This window comes from Oncorhynchus gorbuscha, linkage group LG19 (genome assembly GCF_021184085.1).
Source record: "Oncorhynchus gorbuscha isolate QuinsamMale2020 ecotype Even-year linkage group LG19, OgorEven_v1.0, whole genome shotgun sequence".
Classification (NCBI taxonomy): Eukaryota; Metazoa; Chordata; class Actinopteri; order Salmoniformes; family Salmonidae; genus Oncorhynchus; species Oncorhynchus gorbuscha.
In genome coordinates, this window is record NC_060191.1 from 6,240,240 (window position 1) to 6,267,067 (window position 26,828).

Below are 26,828 nucleotides of genomic sequence, written 5' to 3' on the forward strand. Positions count from 1 at the left end.
GTGTAGTCCTGTATTATGTTGTGTAGTCCTGTGTTGTGTTGTCCTGTATTGTGTTGTGAAGTCCTGTATTATGATGTGTAGTCCTGTATTGTGTTGTCCTGTATTGTGTTGTGTTGTCCTGTATTGTGTTGTGTTGTCTTGTGTTGTGTTGTCCTGTATTGTGTTGTCCTGTATTGTGTAGTCCTGTAGTCCCTGTATTGTGTTGTGTTGACCTGCATTGGGTTGTGTATTCCTGTATTGGGTTGTTCTGTATTGTGTTGTGTCGTCCTGTGTTGTCTTGTGTAGTCCTGTATTGTGTTGTGCAGTCCTGTATTGTGTTGTGTAGTCCTGTATTGGGTTGTCCTGTATTGTGTAGTCCTGTATTGTGTTGTGTAGTCCTGTATTATGTTGTGTAGTCCTGTATTGTGTTGTGTTGTCCTGTATTGTGTTGTGTAGTCCTGTATTATGATGTGTAGTCCTGTATTGTGTTGTCCTGTATTGTGTTGTGATGTCCTGTATTGTTTTGTGTAGTCCTGTATTGTGTTGTGTCGTCCTGTATTGTGTAGTCCTGTATTGGGTTGTGTAGTCCTGTATTGTGTTGTCCTGTGTTCTGTTGTCCTGTATTGTGTTGTGTTGTCCTGTGTTGTGTTGTCCTGTATTGTGTAGTCCTGTATTGGGTTGTGTTGTCCTGTATTGGGTTGTGTAGACCTGTATTGGCTTGTTCTGTATTGTGTTGTGTAGTCCTGTGTTGTGGTGTGTAGTCCTGTATTGTGTTGTGTCGTCCTGTATTGTGTTGTGTTGTCCTGTATTGGTTTGTGTTGTCCTGTATTGGCTTGTGTTGTCCTGTATTGGGTTGTGTAGACCTGTATTGGCTTGTTCTGTATTGTGTTGTGTAGTCCTCTGATGTGGTGTGTAGTCCTGTATTGTGTTGTGTAGTCCTGTATTGTGTTGGGTATTCCTGTATTGTGTTGTGTTGTCCTGTATTGGTTTGTGTTGTCCTGTATTGGATTGTGTTGTCCTGTATTGTGTTGTCCTGTATTGTGTTGTGTAGTCCTGTATTGTGTTGTATTGTATTGTGTTGTGTTGTCCTGTATTGTGTTGTGTAGTCCTGTATTGTGTTGTGTTATCCTGTATTGGGTTGTGTCATCCTTTATTGTGTTACGTAGTCCTGTATTGGGTTTTGTTGTCCTGTAGTGTGTTTTGTAGTTCTGTATTGTGTTGTGTAGTCCTGTATTGTGTTGTCCTGTATTGTGTTGTGTAGTCCGGTTTTGGGTTGTGTTGTCCTGTTTTGGGTTGTGTTGTCCTTTCTTGTATTGTGTTGTCCTGTATTGTGTTGTCCTGTATTGGGTTGAGTAATCCTGTGTTGTGTTGTCCTGCATTCTGTTGTGTTGTCCTGTATTATGTTGTGTAGTCCTGTATTGGGTTGTGTTGTCCTGTATTGTGTTTTGTAGTCCTGTATTATGTTGTCCTGTATATTGTGTCATCCTGTATTGTGTTGTGTAGTCCTGTATTGTGTTGTCCTGAATTCTGTTGTGTAGTCCTGTATTGTGTTGTCCTGTATTGTGTTGTGTAGTCCGGTTTTGGGTTGTGTTGTCCTGTTTTGGGTTGTGTTGTCCTTTCTTGTATTGTGTTGTCCTGTATTGTGTTGTCCTGTATTGTGTTGTGTTGTTCTGTATTGTGTTGTCCTGTATTGGGTTGAGTAATCCTGTATTGTGTTGTCCTGTGTTCTGTTGTCCTGTATTGTGTTGTGTTGTCCTGTATTGTGTTGTCCTGTATTGGGTTGAGTAATCCTGTGTTGTGTTGTCCTGCATTCTGTTGTGTTGTCCTGTATTATGTTGTGTAGTCCTGTATTGGGTTGTGTTGTCCTGTATTGTGTTTTGTAGCCCTGTATTATGTTGTCCTGTATATTGTGTCATCCTGTATTGTGTTGTGTAGTCCTGTATTGTGTTGTCCTGAATTATGTTGTGTTGTCCTGTATTGTGTTGTGTAGTCCTGTATTGTGCTGTCCTGTATTGGGTTGTGAGGTCCTGTATTGGGTTGTGTTGTCCTGTATTGTGTTGTACTGTGTTGTGTTGTACTGTATTGTTTTGTGCAGTCCTGTATTGTGTTGTCCAGTAATGTGTTGTGTTGTGTAGTCCTGTATTTAGCTGTCCTGTATTGTGTTGTGTCGTCCTGTATTGTGTTGTCCTGTATTGTGTTGTGTAGTCCTGTATTGTGTAGTCCTGTATTGGGTTGTGTAGTCCTGTATTGTGTTGTCCTGTATTGTGTTGTCCTGTGTTCTGTTTTCCTGTATTGTGCTGTGTAATCCTGTATTGTGTTGTCCTGTATTCTGTTGTGTTGTCCTGTATTATGTTGTGTAGACCTGTATTGGATTGTTCTGTATTGTGTTGTATAGTCCTGTGTTGTTGTGTGTAGTCCTGTATTGTGTTTTGTAGTCCTGTATTCTGTTGTGTAGTCCTGTATTATGTTGTCCTGTATATTGTGTCGTCCTGTATTGTGTTGTGTAGTCCTGTATTGTGTTGTCCTGAATTCTGTTGTGTTGTCCTGTATTGTGTTGTGTAGTCCTGTATTGTGCTGTCCTGTATTGGGTTGTGAAGTCCTGTATTGGGTTGTGTTGTCCTGTATTGTGTTGTACTGTGTTGTGTTGTGTTGTACTGTATTGTTTTGTGCAGTCCTGTATTTTGTTGTCCTGTATTGTGTTGTGTCGTCCTTCATTGTGTTGTCCTGTATTGTGTTGTGTAGTCCTGTATTGTGTAGTCCTGTATTGGGTTGTGTATTCCTGTATTGTGTTGTCCTGTGTTCTGTTGTCCTGTATTGTGTTGTGTTGTCCTGTGTTGTCTTGTATTGTGTAGTCCTGTATTGGGTTGTGTTGTCCTGTATTGGGTTGTGTAGACCTGTATTGTCTTGTTCTGTATTGTGTTGTGTAGTCCTGTGTTGTGGTGTGTAGTGCTGTATTGTGTTATGTAGTCCTGTATTCTGTTGTGTATTCCTGTATTCTGTTGTGTTGTCCTGTATACTGTTGTGTAGTCCTGTATTGTGTTGTGTTGTCCTGTATTGGTTTGTGTTGTCTTGTGTTGGGTTGTGTTGTCCTGTATTATGTTGTGTTGTCCTGTATTGTGTTGTCCTGTATTGGGTTGTGTAGTCCTGTATTGTGTTGTCCTGTATTGTGTTGTTCTGTATTGTGTTGTGTAGTCCTGTATTGTGTTGTACTGTATTGTGTTGTGTTTTCCTGTATTGTGTTGTGTAGTCCTGTATTGTGTTGTGTTATCCTGTATTGGGTTATTTCGTCCTTTATTGTGTTGTGTAGTCCCGTTTTGGGTTGTGTTGTCCTGTAGTGTGTTGTGTAGTTCTGTATTGTGTTGTGTAGTCCTGTATTGTGTTGTCCTGTATTGTGTTGTGTAGTCCTGTATTGTGTTGTCCTGTATTGTATTGTGTTGTCCTGCATTGTGTTGTGTTGTCCTGTATTGTGTTGTCATGTATTGGGTTGTGTTGTCATGTATTGTGTTGTCCTGTGTTCTGTTGTCCTGTATTGTGTTGTGTTGTCCTGTGTTGTGTTGTCCTGTATTGTGTAGTCCTGTATTGGGTTGTGTTGTCCTGTATTGGGTTGTGTAGACCTGTATTGGATTGTTCTGTATTGTGTTGTGTAGTCCTGTGTTGTGGTGTGTAGTCCTGTATTGTTTTTTGTAGTCCTGTATTCTGTTGTGTAGTCCTGTATTGTGTTGTCCTGTATATGGTGTCATCCTGTATTGTGTTGTGTAGTCCTGTATTGTGTTGTCCTGAATTCTGTTGTGTTGTCCTGTATTGTGTCGTGTCGTCCTGTATTGTGCTGTCCTGTATTGGGTTGTGAAGTCCTGTATTGGGTTGTGTTGTCCTGTATTGTGTTGTACTGTGTTGTGTTGTACTGTATTGTTTGTGCAGTCCTGTATTGTGTTGTCCAGTAATGTGTTGTGTTGTGTAGTCCTGTATTTAGTTGTCCTGTATTGTGTTGTGTCGTCCTGTATTGTGTTGTCCTGTATTGTGTTGTGTAGTCCTGTATTGTGTAGTCCTGTATTGGCTTGTGTAGTCCTGTATTGTGTTGTCCTGTGTTCTGTTTTCCTGTATTGTGTTGTCCTGTATTGGGTTGTGTAATCCTGTATTGTGTTGTCCTGTATTCTGTTGTGTTGTCCTGTATTATGTTGTGTAGTCCTGTATTGTGTTGTGTAGTCCTGTATTGTGTTGTCCTGAATTCTGTTGTGTTGTCCTGTATTGTGTTGTGTAGTCCTGTATTGTGCTGTCCTGTATTGGGTTGTGAAGTCCTGTATTGGGTTGTGTTGTCCTGTATTGTGTTGTACTGTGTTGTGTTGTGTTGTACTGTATTGTTTTGTGCAGTCCTGTATTGTGTTGTCCTGTAATGTGTTGTGTTGTGTAGTCCTGTATTTAGTTGTCCTGTATTGTGTTGTGTCGTCCTGTATTGTGTTGTCCTGTATTGTGTTGTGTAGTCCTGTATTGTGTAGTCCTGTATTGGGTTGTGTAGTCCTGTATTGTGTTGTCCTGTATTGTGTTGTCCTGTGTTCTGTTTTCCTGTATTGTGCTGTGTAATCCTGTATTGTGTTGTCCTGTATTCTGTTGTGTTGTCCTGTATTATGTTGTGTAGACCTGTATTGGATTGTTCTGTATTGTGTTGTATAGTCCTGTGTTGTTGTGTGTAGTCCTGTATTGTGTTTTGTAGTCCTGTATTCTGTTGTGTAGTCCTGTATTATGTTGTCCTGTATATTGTGTCGTCCTGTATTGTGTTGTGTAGTCCTGTATTGTGTTGTCCTGAATTCTGTTGTGTTGTCCTGTATTCTGTTGTGTAGTCCTGTATTGTGCTGTCCTGTATTGGGTTGTGAAGTCCTGTATTGGGTTGTGTTGTCCTGTATTGTGTTGTACTGTGTTGTGTTGTGTTGTACTGTATTGTTTTGTGCAGTCCTGTATTTTGTTGTCCTGTATTGTGTTGTGTCGTCCTTCATTGTGTTGTCCTGTATTGTGTTGTGTAGTCCTGTATTGTGTAGTCCTGTATTGGGTTGTGTATTCCTGTATTGTGTTGTCCTGTGTTCTGTTGTCCTGTATTGTGTTGTGTTGTCCTGTGTTGTCTTGTATTGTGTAGTCCTGTATTGGGTTGTGTTGTCCTGTATTGGGTTGTGTAGACCTGTATTGGCTTGTTCTGTATTGTGTTGTGTAGTCCTGTGTTGTGGTGTGTAGTGCTGTATTGTGTTATGTAGTCCTGTATTCTGTTGTGTATTCCTGTATTCTGTTGTGTTGTCCTGTATACTGTTGTGTAGTCCTGTATTGTGTTGTGTTGTCCTGTATTGGTTTGTGTTGTCTTGTGTTGGGTTGTGTTGTCCTGTATTATGTTGTGTTGTCCTGTATTGTGTTGTCCTGTATTGGGTTGTGTAGTCCTGTATTGTGTTGTCCTGTATTGTGTTGTTCTGTATTGTGTTGTGTAGTCCTGTATTGTGTTGTACTGTATTGTGTTGTGTTTTCCTGTATTGTGTTGTGTAGTCCTGTATTGTGTTGTGTTATCCTGTATTGGGTTATTTCGTCCTTTATTGTGTTGTGTAGTCCCGTTTTGGGTTGTGTTGTCCTGTAGTGTGTTGTGTAGTTCTGTATTGTGTTGTGTAGTCCTGTATTGTGTTGTCCTGTATTGTGTTGTGTAGTCCTGTATTGTGTTGTCCTGTATTGTATTGTGTTGTCCTGCATTGTGTTGTGTTGTCCTGTATTGTGTTGTCATGTATTGGGTTGTGTTGTCATGTATTGTGTTGTCCTGTGTTCTGTTGTCCTGTATTGTGTTGTGTTGTCCTGTGTTGTGTTGTCCTGTATTGTGTAGTCCTGTATTGGGTTGTGTTGTCCTGTATTGGGTTGTGTAGACCTGTATTGGATTGTTCTGTATTGTGTTGTGTAGTCCTGTGTTGTGGTGTGTAGTCCTGTATTGTTTTTTGTAGTCCTGTATTCTGTTGTGTAGTCCTGTATTGTGTTGTCCTGTATATGGTGTCATCCTGTATTGTGTTGTGTAGTCCTGTATTGTGTTGTCCTGAATTCTGTTGTGTTGTCCTGTATTGTGTCGTGTCGTCCTGTATTGTGCTGTCCTGTATTGGGTTGTGAAGTCCTGTATTGGGTTGTGTTGTCCTGTATTGTGTTGTACTGTGTTGTGTTGTACTGTATTGTTTTGTGCAGTCCTGTATTGTGTTGTCCAGTAATGTGTTGTGTTGTGTAGTCCTGTATTTAGTTGTCCTGTATTGTGTTGTGTCGTCCTGTATTGTGTTGTCCTGTATTGTGTTGTGTAGTCCTGTATTGTGTAGTCCTGTATTGGCTTGTGTAGTCCTGTATTGTGTTGTCCTGTGTTCTGTTTTCCTGTATTGTGTTGTCCTGTATTGGGTTGTGTAATCCTGTATTGTGTTGTCCTGTATTCTGTTGTGTTGTCCTGTATTATGTTGTGTAGTCCTGTATTGTGTTGTGTAGTCCTGTATTGTGTTGTCCTGAATTCTGTTGTGTTGTCCTGTATTGTGTTGTGTAGTCCTGTATTGTGCTGTCCTGTATTGGGTTGTGAAGTCCTGTATTGGGTTGTGTTGTCCTGTATTGTGTTGTACTGTGTTGTGTTGTGTTGTACTGTATTGTTTTGTGCAGTCCTGTATTGTGTTGTCCTGTAATGTGTTGTGTTGTGTAGTCCTGTATTTTGTTGTCCTGTATTGTGTTGTGTCGTCCTTCATTGTGTTGTCCTGTATTGTGTTGTGTAGTCCTGTATTGTGTAGTCCTGTATTGGGTTGTGTAGTCCTGTATTGTGTTGTCCTGTGTTCTGTTGTCCTGTATTGTTTTGTGTTGTCCTGTGTTGTCTTGTATTGTGTAGTCCTGTATTGGGTTGTGTTGTCCTGTATTGGGTTGTGTAGACCTGTATTGGCTTGTTCTGTATTGTGTTGTGTAGTCCTGTGTTGTGGTGTGTAGTGCTGTATTGTGTTATGTAGTCCTGTATTCTGTTGTGTATTCCTCTATTCTGTTGTGTTGTCCTGTATACTGTTGTGTAGTCCTGTATTGTGTTGTGTTGTCCTGTATTGGTTTGTGTTGTCTTGTGTTGGGTTGTGTTGTCCTGTATTATGTTGTGTTGTCCTGTATTGTGTTGTCCTGTATTGGGTTATGTAGTCCTGTATTGTGTTGTCCTGTATTGTGTTATCCTGTATTGTGTTGTGTAGTCCTGTATTGTGTTGTACTGTATTGTGTTGTGTTGTCCTGTATTGTGTTGTGTAGTCCTGTATTGTGTTGTGTTATCCTGTATTGGGTTATTTCGTCCTTTATTATGTTGTGTAGTCCCGTTTTGGGTTGTGTTGTCCTGTAGTGTGTTGTGTAGTTCTGTATTGTGATGTGTAGTCCTGTATTGTGTTGTCCTGTATTGTGTTGTGTAGTCCTGTATTGTGTTGTCCTGTATTGTATTGTGTTGTCCTGCATTGTGTTGTGTTGTCCTGTATTGTGTTGTCATGTATTGGGTTGTGTAATCCTGTATTGTGTTGTCCTGTGTTCTGTTGTCCTGTATTGTGTTGTGTTGTCCTGTGTTGTGTTGTCCTGTATTGTGTAGTCCTGTATTGGGTTGTGTTGTCCTGTATTGGGTTGTGTAGACCTGTATTGGATTGTTCTGTATTGTGTTGTGTAGTCCTGTGTTGTGGTGTGTAGTCCTGTATTGTGTTTTGTAGTCCTGTATTCTGTTGTGTAGTCCTGTATTGTGTTGTCCTGTATATGGTGTCGTCCTGTATTGTGTTGTGTAGTCCTGTATTGTGTTGTCCTGAATTCTGTTGTGTTGTCCTGTATTGTGTCGTGTCGTCCTGTATTGTGCTGTCCTGTATTGGGTTGTGAAGTCCTGTATTGGGTTGTGTTGTCCTGTATTGTGTCCTGTGTTGTGTTGTGTTGTACTGTATTGTGTTGTGTTGTCCTGTATTGTGTTGTGTAGTCCTGTATTGTTTTGTGAAGTCCTGTATTGTGTTGTCCTGTAATGTGTTGTGTAGTCCTGTATTGTGTTGTCCTGTATTGTGTTGTGTCGTCCTGTATTGTGTTGTTCTGTATTGTGTTGTGTAGTCCTGTATTGTGTTGTCCTGTATTGTGTTGTGTAGTCCTGTATTGTGTAGTCCTGTATTGGGTTGTGTAGTCCTGTATTGTGTTGTCCTGTGTTCTGTTGTCCTGTATTGTGTTGTGCAGTCCTGTATTGTGTTGTCCTGTAATGTGTTGTGTTGTGTAGTCCTGTATTGTGTTGTCCTGTATTGTGTTGTGTCGTCCTGTATTGTGTTGTCCTGTATTGTGTTGTGTAGTCCTGTATAGTGTAGTCCTGTATTGGGTTGTGTAGTCCTGTATTGTGTTGTCCTGTGTTCTGTTGTCCTGTATTGTGTTGTCCTGTATTGGGTTGTGTAATCCTGTATTGTGTTGTCCTGTATTCTGTTGTGTTGTCCTGTATTATGTTGTGTAGTCCTGTATTGGGTTGTGTTGTCCTGTATTGTGTTGTACTGTGTTGTGTTGTGTTGTACTGTATTGTTTTGTGCAGTCCTGTATTGTGTTGTCCTGTAATGTGTTGTGTTGTGTAGTCCTGTATTTTGTTGTCCTGTATTGTGTTGTGTCGTCCTGTATTGTGTTGTCCTGTATTGTGTTGTGTAGTCCTGTATTGTGTAGTCCTGTATTGGGTTGTGTAGTCCTGTATTGTGTTGTCCTGTGTTCTGTTGTCCTGTATTGTGTTGTGTTGTCCTGTGTTGTCTTGTATTGTGTAGTCCTGTATTGGGTTGTGTTGTCCTGTATTGGGTTGTGTAGACGTGTATTGGCTTGTTCTGTATTGTGTTGTGTAGTCCTGTATTCTGTTGTGTAGTCCTGTATTGTGTTGTCCTGTATATTGTGTCGTCCTGTATTGTGTTGTGTAGTCCTGTATTGTGTTGTGTTGTCCTGTATTAGGTTGTGTTGTCCTGTATTGTGTTGTCCTGTATTGGTTTGTGTTGTCCTGTATTAGGTTGTGTTGTCCTGTATTGGGTTGTATTGTCCTGTATTGTGTTGTCCTGTATTGTGTTGTGTAGTCCTGTATTGTGTTGTCCTGTATTGTGTTGTGTCGTCCTATATTGTGCTGTCCTGTATTGGGTTGTGTTGTCCTGTATTGTGTTGTCCTGTGTTGTGTTGTGTTGTATTGTGTTGTGTTGTCCTGTATTGTGTTGTGTAGTCCTGTATTGTTTTGTGCAGTCATGTATTGTGTTGTCCTGTAATGTGTTGTGTTGTGTAGTCCTGTATTGTGTTGTCCTGTATTGTGTTGTGTTGTCCTGTATTGTGTTGTCCTGTATTGTGTTGTGTAGCCCTGTATTGTGTAGTCCTGTATTGGGTTGTGTAGTCCTGTGTTGTGTTGTCCTGTGTTCTGTTGTCCTGTATTGTGTTGTGTTGTCCTGTGTTGTGTTGTCCTGTATTTTGTAGTCCTGTATTGGGTTGTGTAGACCTGTATTGGCTTGTTCTGTATTGTGTTGTGTAGTCCTGTGTTGTGGTGTGTAGTCCTGTATTGTGTTGTGTAGTCCTGTATTCTGTTGTGTAGTCCTGTATTGTGTTGTCCTGTATATTGTGTCGTCCTGTATTGTGTTGTGTAGTCCTGTATTGTGTTGTGTTGTCCTGTATTAGGTTGTGTTGTCCTGTATTGTGTTGTATTGTCCTGTATTGTGTTGTCCTTTATTGGGTTGTGTAGTCCTGTATTGTGTTGTCCTGTATTGTGTTGTGTAGTCCTGTTTTGTGTTGTGCAGTCCGGTATTGTGTTGTCCTGTAATGTGTTGTGTTGTGTAGTCCTGTATTGTGTTGTCCTGTAATGTGTTGTGTTGTGTAGTCCTGTATTGTGTTGTCCTGTAATGTGTTGTGTTGTGTAGTCCTGTATTGTGTTGTCCTGTATATTGTGTCGTCCTGTATTGTGTAGTCCTGTATTGTGTTTTGTAGTCCTGTATTGTGTTGTGTAGTCCTGTATTCTGTTGTGTTGTCCTGTATTATGTTGTGTAGTCCTGTATTGTGTTGTCCTGTATTGGTTTGTGTTGTCCTGTATTAGGTTGTGTTGTCCTGTATTGGGTTGTATTGTCCTGTATTGTGTTGTCCTGTATTGTGTTGTGTAGTCCTGTATTGTGTTGTCCTGTATTGTGTTGTATTGTGTTGTGTTGTCCTGTATTGTGTTGTGTAGTCCTGTATTGTTTTGTGCAGTCATGTATTGTGTTGTCCTGTAATGTGTTGTGTTGTGTAGTCCTGTATTGTGTTGTCCTGTATTGTGTTGTGTTGTCCTGTATTGTGTTGTCCTGTATTGTGTTGTGTAGCCCTGTATTGTGTAGTCCTGTATTGGGTTGTGTAGTCCTGTATTGTGTTGTGTAGTCCTGTATTTTGTTGTGTAGTCCTGTATTGTGTTGTCCTGTATATTGTGTCGTCCTGTATTGTGTTGTGTAGTCCTGTATTGTGTTGTGTTGTCCTGTATTAGGTTGTGTTGTCCTGTATTGTGTTGTATTGTCCTGTATTGTGTTGTCCTTTATTGGGTTGTGTAGTCCTGTATTGTGTTGTCCTGTATTGTGTTGTGTAGTCCTGTTTTGTGTTGTGCAGTCCGGTATTGTGTTGTCCTGTAATGTGTTGTGTTGTGTAGTCCTGTATTGTGTTGTCCTGTAATGTGTTGTGTTGTGTAGTCCTGTATTGTGTTGTCCTGTAATGTGTTGTGTTGTGTAGTCCTGTATTGTGTTGTCCTGTATATTGTGTCGTCCTGTATTGTGTAGTCCTGTATTGGGTTGTGTAGTCCTGTATTGTGTTGTCCTGTGTTCTGTTGTCCTGTATTGTGTTGTGTTGTCCTGTGTTGTGTTGTCCTGTATTGTGTAGTCCTGTATTGGGTTGTGTTGTCCTGTATTGGCTTGTTCTGTATTGTGTTGTGTAGTCCTGTGTTGTGGTGTGTAGTCCTGTATTGTGTTGTGTAGTCCTGTATTGTGTTGTCCTGTATATTGTGTCGTCCTGTATTGTGTTGTGTAGTCCTGTATTGTGTTGTGTTGTCCTGTATTAGGTTGTGTTGTCCTGTATTGTGTTGTCCTGTATTGGTTTGTGTTGTCCTGTATTAGGTTGTGTTGTCCTGTATTGGGTTGTATTGTCCTGTATTGTGTTGTCCTGTATTGTGTTGTGTAGTCCTGTATTGTGTTGTCCTGTATTGTGTTGTGTCGTCCTATATTGTGCTGTCCTGTATTGGGTTGTGTTGTCCTGTATTGTGTTGTCCTGTGTTGTGTTGTGTTGTATTGTGTTGTGTTGTCCTGTATTGTGTTGTGTAGTCCTGTATTGTTTTGTGCAGTCATGTATTGTGTTGTCCTGTAATGTGTTGTGTTGTGTTGTCCTGTATTGTGTTGTCCTGTATTGTGTTGTGTAGCCCTGTATTGTGTAGTCCTGTATTGGGTTGTGTAGTCCTGTGTTGTGTTGTCCTGTGTTCTGTTGACCTGTATTCTGTTGTGTTGTCCTGTATTATGTTGTGTAGTCCTGTATTGGGTTGTGTTGTCCTGTATTGTGTTGTACTGTGTTGTGTTGTGTTGTACTGTATTGTTTTGTGCAGTCCTGTATTGTGTTGTCCTGTAATGTGTTGTGTTGTGTAGTCCTGTATTTTGTTGTCCTGTATTGTGTTGTGTCGTCCTGTATTGTGTTGTCCTGTATTGTGTTGTGTAGTCCTGTATTGTGTAGTCCTGTATTGGGTTGTGTAGTCCTGTATTGTGTTGTCCTGTGTTCTGTTGTCCTGTATTGTGTTGTGTTGTCCTGTGTTGTCTTGTATTGTGTAGTCCTGTATTGGGTTGTGTTGTCCTGTATTGGGTTGTGTAGACGTGTATTGGCTTGTTCTGTATTGTGTTGTGTAGTCCTGTATTCTGTTGTGTAGTCCTGTATTGTGTTGTCCTGTATATTGTGTCGTCCTGTATTGTGTTGTGTAGTCCTGTATTGTGTTGTGTTGTCCTGTATTAGGTTGTGTTGTCCTGTATTGTGTTGTCCTGTATTGGTTTGTGTTGTCCTGTATTAGGTTGTGTTGTCCTGTATTGGGTTGTATTGTCCTGTATTGTGTTGTCCTGTATTGTGTTGTGTAGTCCTGTATTGTGTTGTCCTGTATTGTGTTGTGTCGTCCTATATTGTGCTGTCCTGTATTGGGTTGTGTTGTCCTGTATTGTGTTGTCCTGTGTTGTGTTGTGTTGTATTGTGTTGTGTTGTCCTGTATTGTGTTGTGTAGTCCTGTATTGTTTTGTGCAGTCATGTATTGTGTTGTCCTGTAATGTGTTGTGTTGTGTAGTCCTGTATTGTGTTGTCCTGTATTGTGTTGTGTTGTCCTGTATTGTGTTGTCCTGTATTGTGTTGTGTAGCCCTGTATTGTGTAGTCCTGTATTGGGTTGTGTAGTCCTGTGTTGTGTTGTCCTGTGTTCTGTTGTCCTGTATTGTGTTGTGTTGTCCTGTGTTGTGTTGTCCTGTATTTTGTAGTCCTGTATTGGGTTGTGTAGACCTGTATTGGCTTGTTCTGTATTGTGTTGTGTAGTCCTGTGTTGTGGTGTGTAGTCCTGTATTGTGTTGTGTAGTCCTGTATTCTGTTGTGTAGTCCTGTATTGTGTTGTCCTGTATATTGTGTCGTCCTGTATTGTGTTGTGTAGTCCTGTATTGTGTTGTGTTGTCCTGTATTAGGTTGTGTTGTCCTGTATTGTGTTGTATTGTCCTGTATTGTGTTGTCCTTTATTGGGTTGTGTAGTCCTGTATTGTGTTGTCCTGTATTGTGTTGTGTAGTCCTGTTTTGTGTTGTGCAGTCCGGTATTGTGTTGTCCTGTAATGTGTTGTGTTGTGTAGTCCTGTATTGTGTTGTCCTGTAATGTGTTGTGTTGTGTAGTCCTGTATTGTGTTGTCCTGTAATGTGTTGTGTTGTGTAGTCCTGTATTGTGTTGTCCTGTATATTGTGTCGTCCTGTATTGTGTAGTCCTGTATTGTGTTTTGTAGTCCTGTATTGTGTTGTGTAGTCCTGTATTCTGTTGTGTTGTCCTGTATTATGTTGTGTAGTCCTGTATTGTGTTGTCCTGTATTGGTTTGTGTTGTCCTGTATTAGGTTGTGTTGTCCTGTATTGGGTTGTATTGTCCTGTATTGTGTTGTCCTGTATTGTGTTGTGTAGTCCTGTATTGTGTTGTCCTGTATTGTGTTGTATTGTGTTGTGTTGTCCTGTATTGTGTTGTGTAGTCCTGTATTGTTTTGTGCAGTCATGTATTGTGTTGTCCTGTAATGTGTTGTGTTGTGTAGTCCTGTATTGTGTTGTCCTGTATTGTGTTGTGTTGTCCTGTATTGTGTTGTCCTGTATTGTGTTGTGTAGCCCTGTATTGTGTAGTCCTGTATTGGGTTGTGTAGTCCTGTATTGTGTTGTGTAGTCCTGTATTTTGTTGTGTAGTCCTGTATTGTGTTGTCCTGTATATTGTGTCGTCCTGTATTGTGTTGTGTAGTCCTGTATTGTGTTGTGTTGTCCTGTATTAGGTTGTGTTGTCCTGTATTGTGTTGTATTGTCCTGTATTGTGTTGTCCTTTATTGGGTTGTGTAGTCCTGTATTGTGTTGTCCTGTATTGTGTTGTGTAGTCCTGTTTTGTGTTGTGCAGTCCGGTATTGTGTTGTCCTGTAATGTGTTGTGTTGTGTAGTCCTGTATTGTGTTGTCCTGTAATGTGTTGTGTTGTGTAGTCCTGTATTGTGTTGTCCTGTAATGTGTTGTGTTGTGTAGTCCTGTATTGTGTTGTCCTGTATATTGTGTCGTCCTGTATTGTGTAGTCCTGTATTGGGTTGTGTAGTCCTGTATTGTGTTGTCCTGTGTTCTGTTGTCCTGTATTGTGTTGTGTTGTCCTGTGTTGTGTTGTCCTGTATTGTGTAGTCCTGTATTGGGTTGTGTTGTCCTGTATTGGCTTGTTCTGTATTGTGTTGTGTAGTCCTGTGTTGTGGTGTGTAGTCCTGTATTGTGTTGTGTAGTCCTGTATTGTGTTGTCCTGTATATTGTGTCGTCCTGTATTGTGTTGTGTAGTCCTGTATTGTGTTGTGTTGTCCTGTATTAGGTTGTGTTGTCCTGTATTGTGTTGTCCTGTATTGGTTTGTGTTGTCCTGTATTAGGTTGTGTTGTCCTGTATTGGGTTGTATTGTCCTGTATTGTGTTGTCCTGTATTGTGTTGTGTAGTCCTGTATTGTGTTGTCCTGTATTGTGTTGTGTCGTCCTATATTGTGCTGTCCTGTATTGGGTTGTGTTGTCCTGTATTGTGTTGTCCTGTGTTGTGTTGTGTTGTATTGTGTTGTGTTGTCCTGTATTGTGTTGTGTAGTCCTGTATTGTTTTGTGCAGTCATGTATTGTGTTGTCCTGTAATGTGTTGTGTTGTGTTGTCCTGTATTGTGTTGTCCTGTATTGTGTTGTGTAGCCCTGTATTGTGTAGTCCTGTATTGGGTTGTGTAGTCCTGTGTTGTGTTGTCCTGTGTTCTGTTGACCTGTATTCTGTTGTGTTGTCCTGTATTATGTTGTGTAGTCCTGTATTGGGTTGTGTTGTCCTGTATTGTGTTGTACTGTGTTGTGTTGTGTTGTACTGTATTGTTTTGTGCAGTCCTGTATTGTGTTGTCCTGTAATGTGTTGTGTTGTGTAGTCCTGTATTTTGTTGTCCTGTATTGTGTTGTGTCGTCCTGTATTGTGTTGTCCTGTATTGTGTTGTGTAGTCCTGTATTGTGTAGTCCTGTATTGGGTTGTGTAGTCCTGTATTGTGTTGTCCTGTGTTCTGTTGTCCTGTATTGTGTTGTGTTGTCCTGTGTTGTCTTGTATTGTGTAGTCCTGTATTGGGTTGTGTTGTCCTGTATTGGGTTGTGTAGACGTGTATTGGCTTGTTCTGTATTGTGTTGTGTAGTCCTGTATTCTGTTGTGTAGTCCTGTATTGTGTTGTCCTGTATATTGTGTCGTCCTGTATTGTGTTGTGTAGTCCTGTATTGTGTTGTGTTGTCCTGTATTAGGTTGTGTTGTCCTGTATTGTGTTGTCCTGTATTGGTTTGTGTTGTCCTGTATTAGGTTGTGTTGTCCTGTATTGGGTTGTATTGTCCTGTATTGTGTTGTCCTGTATTGTGTTGTGTAGTCCTGTATTGTGTTGTCCTGTATTGTGTTGTGTCGTCCTATATTGTGCTGTCCTGTATTGGGTTGTGTTGTCCTGTATTGTGTTGTCCTGTGTTGTGTTGTGTTGTATTGTGTTGTGTTGTCCTGTATTGTGTTGTGTAGTCCTGTATTGTTTTGTGCAGTCATGTATTGTGTTGTCCTGTAATGTGTTGTGTTGTGTAGTCCTGTATTGTGTTGTCCTGTATTGTGTTGTGTTGTCCTGTATTGTGTTGTCCTGTATTGTGTTGTGTAGCCCTGTATTGTGTAGTCCTGTATTGGGTTGTGTAGTCCTGTGTTGTGTTGTCCTGTGTTCTGTTGTCCTGTATTGTGTTGTGTTGTCCTGTGTTGTGTTGTCCTGTATTTTGTAGTCCTGTATTGGGTTGTGTTGTCCTGTATTGGGTTGTGTAGACCTGTATTGGCTTGTTCTGTATTGTGTTGTGTAGTCCTGTGTTGTGGTGTGTAGTCCTGTATTGTGTTGTGTAGTCCTGTATTCTGTTGTGTAGTCCTGTATTGTGTTGTCCTGTATATAGTGTCGTCCTGTATTGTGTTGTGTAGTCCTGTATTGTGTTGTGTTATCCTGTATTAGGTTGTGTTGTCCTGTATTGTGTTGTATTGTCCTGTATTGTGTTGTCCTTTATTGGGTTGTGTAGTCCTGTATTGTGTTGTCCTGTATTGTGTTGTGTAGTCCTGTTTTGTGTTGTGCAGTCCGGTATTGTGTTGTCCTGTAATGTGTTGTGTTGTGTAGTCCTGTATTGTGTTGTCCTGTAATGTGTTGTGTTGTGTAGTCCTGTATTGTGTTGTCCTGTAATGTGTTGTGTTGTGTAGTCCTGTATTGTGTTGTCCTGTATATTGTGTCGTCCTGTATTGTGTAGTCCTGTATTGGGTTGTGTAGTCCTGTATTGTGTTGTCCTGTGTTCTGTTGTCCTGTATTGTGTTGTGTTGTCCTGTGTTGTGTTGTCCTGTATTGTGTAGTCCTGTATTGGGTTGTGTTGTCCTGTATTGGCTTGTTCTGTATTGTGTTGTGTAGTCCTGTGTTGTGGTGTGTAGTCCTGTATTGTGTTGTGTAGTCCTGTATTGTGTTGTCCTGTATATTGTGTCGTCCTGTATTGTGTTGTGTAGTCCTGTATTGTGTTGTGTTGTCCTGTATTAGGTTGTGTTGTCCTGTATTGTGTTGTCCTGTATTGGTTTGTGTTGTCCTGTATTAGGTTGTGTTGTCCTGTATTGGGTTGTATTGTCCTGTATTGTGTTGTCCTGTATTGTGTTGTGTAGTCCTGTATTGTGTTGTCCTGTATTGTGTTGTGTCGTCCTATATTGTGCTGTCCTGTATTGGGTTGTGTTGTCCTGTATTGTGTTGTCCTGTGTTGTGTTGTGTTGTATTGTGTTGTGTTGTCCTGTATTGTGTTGTGTAGTCCTGTATTGTTTTGTGCAGTCATGTATTGTGTTGTCCTGTAATGTGTTGTGTTGTGTTGTCCTGTATTGTGTTGTCCTGTATTGTGTTGTGTAGCCCTGTATTGTGTAGTCCTGTATTGGGTTGTGTAGTCCTGTGTTGTGTTGTCCTGTGTTCTGTTGTCCTGTATTCTGTTGTGTTGTCCTGTATTATGTTGTGTAGTCCTGTATTGGGTTGTGTTGTCCTGTATTGTGTTGTACTGTGTTGTGTTGTGTTGTACTGTATTGTTTTGTGCAGTCCTGTATTGTGTTGTCCTGTAATGTGTTGTGTTGTGTAGTCCTGTATTTTGTTGTCCTGTATTGTGTTGTGTCGTCCTGTATTGTGTTGTCCTGTATTGTGTTGTGTAGTCCTGTATTGTGTAGTCCTGTATTGGGTTGTGTAGTCCTGTATTGTGTTGTCCTGTGTTCTGTTGTCCTGTATTGTGTTGTGTTGTCCTGTGTTGTCTTGTATTGTGTAGTCCTGTATTGGGTTGTGTTGTCCTGTATTGGGTTGTGTAGACGTGTATTGGCTTGTTCTGTATTGTGTTGTGTAGTCCTGTATTCTGTTGTGTAGTCCTGTATTGTGTTGTCCTGTATATTGTGTCGTCCTGTATTGTGTTGTGTAGTCCTGTATTGTGTTGTGTTGTCCTGTATTAGGTTGTGTTGTCCTGTATTGTGTTGTCCTGTATTGGTTTGTGTTGTCCTGTATTAGGTTGTGTTGTCCTGTATTGGGTTGTATTGTCCTGTATTGTGTTGTCCTGTATTGTGTTGTGTAGTCCTGTATTGTGTTGTCCTGTATTGTGTTGTGTCGTCCTATATTGTGCTGTCCTGTATTGGGTTGTGTTGTCCTGTATTGTGTTGTCCTGTGTTGTGTTGTGTTGTATTGTGTTGTGTTGTCCTGTATTGTGTTGTGTAGTCCTGTATTGTTTTGTGCAGTCATGTATTGTGTTGTCCTGTAATGTGTTGTGTTGTGTAGTCCTGTATTGTGTTGTCCTGTATTGTGTTGTGTTGTCCTGTATTGTGTTGTCCTGTATTGTGTTGTGTAGCCCTGTATTGTGTAGTCCTGTATTGGGTTGTGTAGTCCTGTGTTGTGTTGTCCTGTGTTCTGTTGTCCTGTATTGTGTTGTGTTGTCCTGTGTTGTGTTGTCCTGTATTTTGTAGTCCTGTATTGGGTTGTGTTGTCCTGTATTGGGTTGTGTAGACCTGTATTGGCTTGTTCTGTATTGTGTTGTGTAGTCCTGTGTTGTGGTGTGTAGTCCTGTATTGTGTTGTGTAGTCCTGTATTCTGTTGTGTAGTCCTGTATTGTGTTGTCCTGTATATTGTGTCGTCCTGTATTGTGTTGTGTAGTCCTGTATTGTGTTGTGTTATCCTGTATTAGGTTGTGTTGTCCTGTATTGTGTTGTATTGTCCTGTATTGTGTTGTCCTTTATTGGGTTGTGTAGTCCTGTATTGTGTTGTCCTGTATTGTGTTGTGTAGTCCTGTTTTGTGTTGTGCAGTCCGGTATTGTGTTGTCCTGTAATGTGTTGTGTTGTGTAGTCCTGTATTGTGTTGTCCTGTAATGTGTTGTGTTGTGTAGTCCTGTATTGTGTTGTCCTGTAATGTGTTGTGTTGTGTAGTCCTGTATTGTGTTGTCCTGTATATTGTGTCGTCCTGTATTGTGTAGTCCTGTATTGTGTTTTGTAGTCCTGTATTGTGTTGTGTAGTCCTGTATTCTGTTGTGTTGTCCTGTATTATGTTGTGTAGTCCTGTATTGTGTTGTCCTGTATTGGTTTGTGTTGTCCTGTATTAGGTTGTGTTGTCCTGTATTGGGTTGTATTGTCCTGTATTGTGTTGTCCTGTATTGTGTTGTGTAGTCCTGTATTGTGTTGTCCTGTATTGTGTTGTATTGTGTTGTGTTGTCCTGTATTGTGTTGTGTAGTCCTGTATTGTTTTGTGCAGTCATGTATTGTGTTGTCCTGTAATGTGTTGTGTTGTGTAGTCCTGTATTGTGTTGTCCTGTATTGTGTTGTGTTGTCCTGTATTGTGTTGTCCTGTATTGTGTTGTGTAGCCCTGTATTGTGTAGTCCTGTATTGGGTTGTGTAGTCCTGTATTGTGTTGTGTAGTCCTGTATTTTGTTGTGTAGTCCTGTATTGTGTTGTCCTGTATATTGTGTCGTCCTGTATTGTGTTGTGTAGTCCTGTATTGTGTTGTGTTGTCCTGTATTAGGTTGTGTTGTCCTGTATTGTGTTGTATTGTCCTGTATTGTGTTGTCCTTTATTGGGTTGTGTAGTCCTGTATTGTGTTGTCCTGTATTGTGTTGTGTAGTCCTGTTTTGTGTTGTGCAGTCCGGTATTGTGTTGTCCTGTAATGTGTTGTGTTGTGTAGTCCTGTATTGTGTTGTCCTGTAATGTGTTGTGTTGTGTAGTCCTGTATTGTGTTGTCCTGTAATGTGTTGTGTTGTGTAGTCCTGTATTGTGTTGTCCTGTATATTGTGTCGTCCTGTATTGTGTAGTCCTGTATTGGGTTGTGTAGTCCTGTATTGTGTTGTCCTGTGTTCTGTTGTCCTGTATTGTGTTGTGTTGTCCTGTGTTGTGTTGTCCTGTATTGTGTAGTCCTGTATTGGGTTGTGTTGTCCTGTATTGGGTTGTGTAGACCTGTATTGGCTTGTTCTGTATTGTGTTGTGTAGTCCTGTGTTGTGGTGTGTAGTCCTGTATTGTGTTGTGTAGTCCTGTATTGTGTTGTCCTGTATATTGTGTCGTCCTGTATTGTGTTGTGTAGTCCTGTATTGTGTTGTGTTGTCCTGTATTAGGTTGTGTTGTCCTGTATTGTGTTGTCCTGTATTGGTTTGTGTTGTCCTGTATTAGGTTGTGTTGTCCTGTATTGGGTTGTATTGTCCTGTATTGTGTTGTCCTGTATTGTGTTGTGTAGTCCTGTATTGTGTTGTCCTGTATTGTGTTGTGTCGTCCTATATTGTGCTGTCCTGTATTGGGTTGTGTTGTCCTGTATTGTGTTGTCCTGTGTTGTGTTGTGTTGTATTGTGTTGTGTTGTCCTGTATTGTGTTGTGTAGTCCTGTATTGTTTTGTGCAGTCATGTATTGTGTTGTCCTGTAATGTGTTGTGTTGTGTTGTCCTGTATTGTGTTGTCCTGTATTGTGTTGTGTAGCCCTGTATTGTGTAGTCCTGTATTGGGTTGTGTAGTCCTGTGTTGTGTTGTCCTGTGTTCTGTTGTCCTGTATTGTGTTGTGTTGTCCTGTGTTGTGTTGTCCTGTATTGTGTAGTCCTGTATTGGGTTGTGTTGTCCTGTATTGGGTTGTGTAGACCTGTATTGGCTTGTTCTGTATTGTGTTGTGTAGTCCTGTGTTGTGGTGTGTAGTCCTGTATTGTGTTGTGTAGTCCTGTATTCTGTTGTGTAGTCCTGTATTGTGTTGTCCTGTATATTGTGTCGTCCTGTATTGTGTTGTGTTGTCCTGTATTGTGTTGTGTTGTCCTGTATTAGGTTGTGTTGTCCTGTATTGTGTTGTATTGTCCTGTATTGTGTTGTCCTTTATTGGGTTGTGTAGTCCTGTATTGTGTTGTCCTGTATTGTGTTGTGTAGTCCTGTTTTGTGTTGTGCAGTCCGGTATTGTGTTGTCCTGTAATGTGTTGTGTTGTGTAGTCCTGTATTGTGTTGTCCTGTAATGTGTTGTGTTGTGTAGTCCTGTATTGTGTTGTCCTGTAATGTGTTGTGTTGTGTAGTCCTGTATTGTGTTGTCCTGTAATGTGTTGTGTTGTGTAGTCCTGTATTGTGTTGTCCTGTAATGTGTTGTGTTGTGTAGTCCTGTATTGTGTTGTCCTGTATATTGTGTCGTCCTGTATTGTGTAGTCCTGTATTGGGTTGTGTAGTCCTGTATTGTGTTGTCCTGTGTTCTGTTGTCCTGTATTGTGTTGTGTTGTCCTGTGTTGTGTTGTCCTGTATTGTGTAGTCCTGTATTGGGTTGTGTTGTCCTGTATTGGGTTGTGTAGACCTGTATTGGCTTGTTCTGTATTGTGTTGTGTAGTCCTGTGTTGTGGTGTGTAGTCCTGTATTGTGTTGTGTAGTCCTGTATTCTGTTGTGTAGTCCTGTATTGTGTTGTCCTGTATATTGTGTCGTCCTGTATTGTGTTGTGTAGTCCTGTATTGTGTTGTGTTGTCCTGTATTGTTTTGTGTTGTCCTGTATTAGGTTGTGTTGTCCTGTATTGTGTTGTATTGTCCTGTATTGTGTTGTCCTGTATTGTGTTGTGTAGTCCTGTATTGTGTTGTCCTGTATTGTATTGTGTAGTCCTGTATTGGGTTGTGTTGTCCTGTATTGGGTTGTGTTGTCCTTTATTGTGTTGTCCTGTGTTGTGTAGTCCTGTATTGTGTTGTCCTGTATTGTGTTGTCCTGTATTGTGTTGTGTTGTCCTGTTGTAACGGCGTTCGTCTGTTGAAGGAAGAGAGTCGGACCAAAATGCAGCGTGTTTGTTACTCATGATCTTTAATGAAGAAAACGAAACGATACATGAAATAACTAAAGGCAGAAACAACAAACGGAACGTGAAACCTATTACAGCCTATCTGGTGAAACTACACAAAGACAGGAACAATCACCCACGAAATACAAAGCGAAACTATGGCTCCCTAAATACGGTTCCCAATCAGAGACAACGATAAGCACCTGACTCTGATTGAGAATCGCCTCAGGCAGCCAAGCCTAACAACACCCCTAATCAGCCGCGATCCCAAATAATACAAACCCCAATACGAAAACAACATATAAACCCATGTCACACCCTGGCTTACCCAAACATATAATAAAAACACAAAATACAATGACCAAGGCGTGACAGAACCCCCCCCCCCCTAAGGTGCGGACTCCCGGACGCACCTCAAAAGCATAGGGAGGGTCCGGGTGGGCGTCTGTCCATGGTGGCGGTTCTGGCTCGGGACGTGGACCCCACTCCATTAATGTCCTTGTTCCTCCCCTTCGTGTCCTGGGATAATCCACCCTCTCCGCCGACCATGGCCTAATAGTCCTCACCCAGATCCCCACATAACTGAGGAGCAGCTCGTGACAGAGGGGCAGCTCGGGACAGAGGGGCAGCTCGGGACAGAGGGGCAGCTCGGGACAGAGGGGCAGCTCAGGACAGAGGGGCATCTCAGGACAGAGGGGCAGCTCGGGACAGAAGCAGCCCGGGACTGAGGGGCAGCCCGGGACTGAGGGGAAGCCCAGTACTGAGAGGAAGCCCAGTACTGAGAGGATGCCCAGTACTGAGAGGAAGCCCAGTACTGAGATGAAGCTCAGGCAGGTAGTAGGCTCCGGTAAATCCTGGCTGGCTGGCGGAACTGGAAGATTCAGGTTGACAAGCAGATCTGGAGGATTCTGGTTGTCTGGCAGATCTGGAAGAGACTGGTTGTCTGGCAGATCTGGAAGAGACTGGTTGTCTGGCAGATCTGGAAGAGACTGGTTGTCTGGCAGATCTGGAAGAGACTGGTTGCCTGGCAGATCTGGAAGAGACTCGTTGTCGGGCAGATCTGGAAGAGACTGGTTGTCTGGCAGATCTGGAAGAGACTGGTTGTCTGGCAGATCTGGAAGAGACTGGTTGTCTGGCGGCGCTGGGCTGACTGGCGGCACTGGCGGCACTGGGCAGACAGGCGGCACTGGCGGTGCTGGGCAGACTGGCGGCGCTGGGCAGACTGGGAGCACTGTCGGTGCTGGGCAGACTGGGAGCACTGGCGGCACTGGGCAGACTGGGAGCACTGGCGGCGCTGGGCAGCACTGGCGGCGCTGGGCAGACTGGGAGCACTGGCGGCGCTGGGCAGACTGGGAGCACTGGCGGCGCTGGGCAGACTGGGAGCACTGGCGGCGCTGGGCAGATGGGAGACTCTGGCAGCGCAGGAGAGGAGAAAGGCTCTGGCTGCGCTAAACAGGCGAGGCGCACTGAAGGCCTGGTGCGTGGTGCTGGAACTGGTGGTACTGGATTGAGGACACGCACAGGAAGCCTGGTGCGGGGAGCTGCTACCGGAGGACTGGTGTGTGGAGGTGGCTCTGGATAGACCGGACCGTGCAGGCGCACTGGAGCTCTTGAGCACCGAGCCTGCCCAAGCTTACCTGGCTCGATGCCCACTCTAGCCCGGCCAATAGGAAGGGCTGGTATGTGCCGCACCTGGCTCTGCACCCGCACTGGAAACACCGTGCGCTCCATAGCATAACACGGTGCCTGCCCGGTCTCTCTAGCCCAACGGTGAGCACAGGGAGTTTGCGCAGGTCTCCTACCTGGCATAACCATACTCCCTTCTAGCCCCCACCTGCTGCTTTTCAGGCTTCCAACCGCGTCCCGTGCTGCCTCCTCATACCAGCGCTTCTCCTCTTTAACCGCTTCTATTTCTTCCTTGGGACGGCGATATTCTCCAGGCTGAGCCCAGGGTCCTTTACCGTCTAATTCCTCCTCCCATGTCCAGTTCTCCAAGTGGTGCAGCCTCTCCCACTGCAACTGCTCTTCACGATTAACAGGGAGAGTTGGCTCAGGTCTGAACCCTGACTCAGCCACTCTCTCTCTGCGCCCTCCCCCAATAAATATTTGGGGGTTACTTTCGGTTTTCACTCTGCGTCGCGTTGTTTTCGTTTTTGACTCCATTCGCCTGTAGCCCTGTTCGCACTGCTGAAGCGAATCCCAGGCGGGCGCCTGCACTCTCTCTGGATCGGCTGCCCACCTGTCGATTTCTTCCCACGTCGTATACTCCATGCCTCTACCGTCCATAACGTCCTCCTTTTGCTCCTGCCAGTTTACACACTGCTCGGTCCGTGAGTGGTGGATGATTCTGTAACGGCGTTTGTCTGTTGAATGAAGAGAGTCGGACCGAAATGCAGCGTGTTTGTTACTCATGATCTTTAATGAAGAAAACGAAACGATACATGAAATAACTAAATACAAAAACAACAAACGGAACGTGAAACCTATTACAGCCTATCTGGTGAAACTACACAAAGACAGGAACAATCACCCACGAAATACAAAGCGAAACTATGGCTCCCTAAATATGGTCCCAATCAGAGACAACGATAAGCACCTGACTCTGATTGAGAATCGCCTCAGGCAGCCAAGCCTAACAACACCCCTAATCAGCCGCGATCCCAAATAATACAAACCCCAATACGAAAACAACAAATAAACCCATGTCACACCCTGGCCTACCCAAACATATAACAAAAACACAAAATACAATGACCAAGGCGTGACACCTGTATTGTGTTGTCCTGTATTGTGTTGTGTAGTCCTGTGTTGTGTAGTCCTGTATTGTGTTGTGTTATTCTGTATTGGGTTGTGTTGTCCTTTATTGTGTTGTGATGTCCTGTATTGGGTTGTGTTGTCCTTTATTGTGTTGTGTAGTCCTGTATTGTGGTGTGTAGTCCTGTATTGTGGTGTCCTGTATTGGGTTGTGTTGTCCTTTGTTGTGTTGTGTAGTCCTCTATTGTGTTGTGTGTTCCTGTATTGGGTTGTCCTGTATTCTGTTCTTTTGTCCTGTATTGTGTTGTATTGTGTAGCCCTGTATTGGGTTGTGTTGTCCTCTATTGTGTTGTCCTGTGTTGTGTTGTGTAGCCCTGTATTGGGTTGTGTTGTCCTCTATTGTGTTGTCCTGTGTTGTGTTGTGTAGTCCTGTATTGTGTTGTTTTGTCCTGTATTGGGTTGTCCTGTATTGTGTTGTGTTGTCCTGTATTGTGTTGTGTTGTCCTGTATTGTGTTGTGTTGTATTGTGTAGCCCTGTATTGGGTTGTGTTGTCCTGTATTGTGTTGTGTTGTCCTGTATTGTGTTTTGTAGTCCTGTATTGTTTTGTGCAGTCCTGTATTGTGTTGTCCTGTAATGTGTTGTGTCGTCCTGTATTGTGTTGTCCTGTATTGTGTTGTGTTGTCCTGTATTGTGTTGTGTAGTCCTGTATTGTGTTCTGTTGTCCTGTATTGTGTTGTCCTGTATTGGTTTGTGTTGTCCTGTATTGGTTTGTGTTTTCCTGTATTGGGTTGTGCTGTCCGGTAGTGTGTTGTGTAGTTCTGTATTGTGTTGTCCTGTATTGGGTTGTGTAGTCCTGTATTGGGTAGTGTTGTCCTTTATTGTATTGTGTTGTCCTGTATTGTGTTGTGCTGTCCGGTAGTGTGTTGTGTAGTTCTGTATTGTGTTGTCCTGTATTGGGTTGTGTAGTCCTGTATTGTGTTGTCCTGTGTTGTGTTGTTCTGTATTGTGTTGTGTTGTCCTGTATTGTGTTGTCCTGTCTTGTGTTGTGAAGTCCTGTATTGTTTTGTGTAGTCCTGTATTGTATTGTGTTGTCCTGTATTGTGTTGTTTAGTCCTGTATTGTGTTGTGTTGTCCTGTATTGTGTTGTGTTGTCCTGTATTGTGTTGTGTTGTCCTGTATTGTGTTGTGTTGTCCTGTATTGGGTTGTGTTGTGATATGGCGCATCTGCTCTGCTCCCTTTTATTGGCTCATTAGAAGAGGACATTAACCAGCATCATTATTCCAGTTGTCCTCAATCAGTTAACAGACTCTCTCTCTGCAATGGAAGAAGGGATGAAAGAGAGAGTGAGGGAGAGAAACGAGGGTAGGAATGAACATCATTTAAGTTTGTTCTCTATTAAACTGAACTCTATGGTATGTGACAGAACAGTGTGTGTGTGTGTGTGTGTGTGTGTGTGTGTGTGTGTGTGTGTGTGTGTGTGCGTGTGTGTGTGTGTGTGTGTGTGTGTGTGTGTGTGTGTGTGTGTGTGTGTGTGTGTGTGTGTGTGTGTGTGTGTGTGTGTGTGTGTGTGTGTGTGTGTGTGTGTGTGTGTGTGTGTGTGTGTGTGTGTGTGTGTGTGTGTGTGTGTGTGTGTGTGTGTGTGTGTGTGTGTGACTGTGTGCTTGCCGAAAACCCTCTCCGTTCCTCCCTTCCTCTCACTGTGCGTTGCTCTCCCACTCACGTTCCCTCTCTCTCTTTCTCCCTCACTCCTTCCAAGTTTTCTTGCGTCTGCAAGTGAAGAAATCTATGAATGATTGAGTTGAAGCAATAGGTCAGAGACAGAGAGGGAGAGGAGGAAGGATGAGGGGGGAAGGGAGGGGAGAAGCAGGCAACCCACGCAAAAGGGAACTTTTTACTGTGCAAACACTCTTTCCATCTGCCCGGCTGTCTCCCTCCCTCTCGCTCTCTCCATCTCGGGGCAGTGTTAATGCGCTGGGGAAGCCATGCCAGTCTCAGAGCTCCCTCTCCTCTCACCGCCATTCTCAGTCGCCCTAAACATTCTTTCCTCCCTTGTCATTGTGTGTGTCCTGTCTGCATCCCTCTCTCTCTCTCCAATCTATTTGACCTTCTCTGTCCATCTCTTCTGAATCTCTCTTACCTCCATCTTACCCTCTCTCTCTCTCCCCCTCCTGCAGGTGTGCCTTTAATACAATAGAAGTGTAACATGCTAGACAGTAGCCATACTTTTACTGAAGGCTTAATGATCTGTAAAGACAAGAAGCCCTAAACAACAAAAACGACACATACAAAAACACAATACAACAATAGAACGCAATACAACATTCTCAGCTTCCCAGTAACAGTTGATAGTTCTCATCAGCTGGCCTGGCTGGCTGCTACACCATCTCCCCAGAGTGACCCCACACTGCAACTCTAGGAGGTCTACTTGCAAAAAGAGAAAGACAGAGAGAAAATAAAAAGAGAGAGTGAGAAGGGGTCTTATTTTTAGCACATTCTTAAGCGTGTAGCAAAGTCACCCAGGAGACTTTACTTGAGCATTCTCTCTCTTTGTCAGTCTTCTCTCACCGTCTCTGTCTGTGTGTGTGTGTGTGTGTGTGTGTGTGTGTGTGTGTGTGTGTGTGTGTGTGTGTGTGTGTGTGTGTGTGTGTGTGTGTGTGTGTGTGTGTGTGTGTGTGTGTGTGTGTGTGTGTGTGTGTGTGTGTGTGTGTGTGTGTGTGTGTGTAGTGTAACAGAGCTGACCACCTCTGCTCTCTGTGCCATGCTCCCTGCGTCAGCATGATGTTATTCTACGGAAGCTGAGAGTTGCTGACAAACACCCCAGGGGGAGGAGAGGAGGGGGGCAGACGGACAAAGGAAGCAGGAATTCTGTGATGTCGCAGTCTGTCCCACTGAGTAACCATGTCAACGTGAACCCCCCCCCCTTCCCCCACGGGAGGTGTGTGTATGGATGCCCTTTTGTAGGGACACACTCACACACGCTTACGTCTGTTACAGAGTAATTAGAGCTCACAACACCTCAGTAATCTACCATTTAAACCATTTATAACCCCTCCTCTACCTCTCCCCCCCTCCCCTTCTCTCCTCCCCACA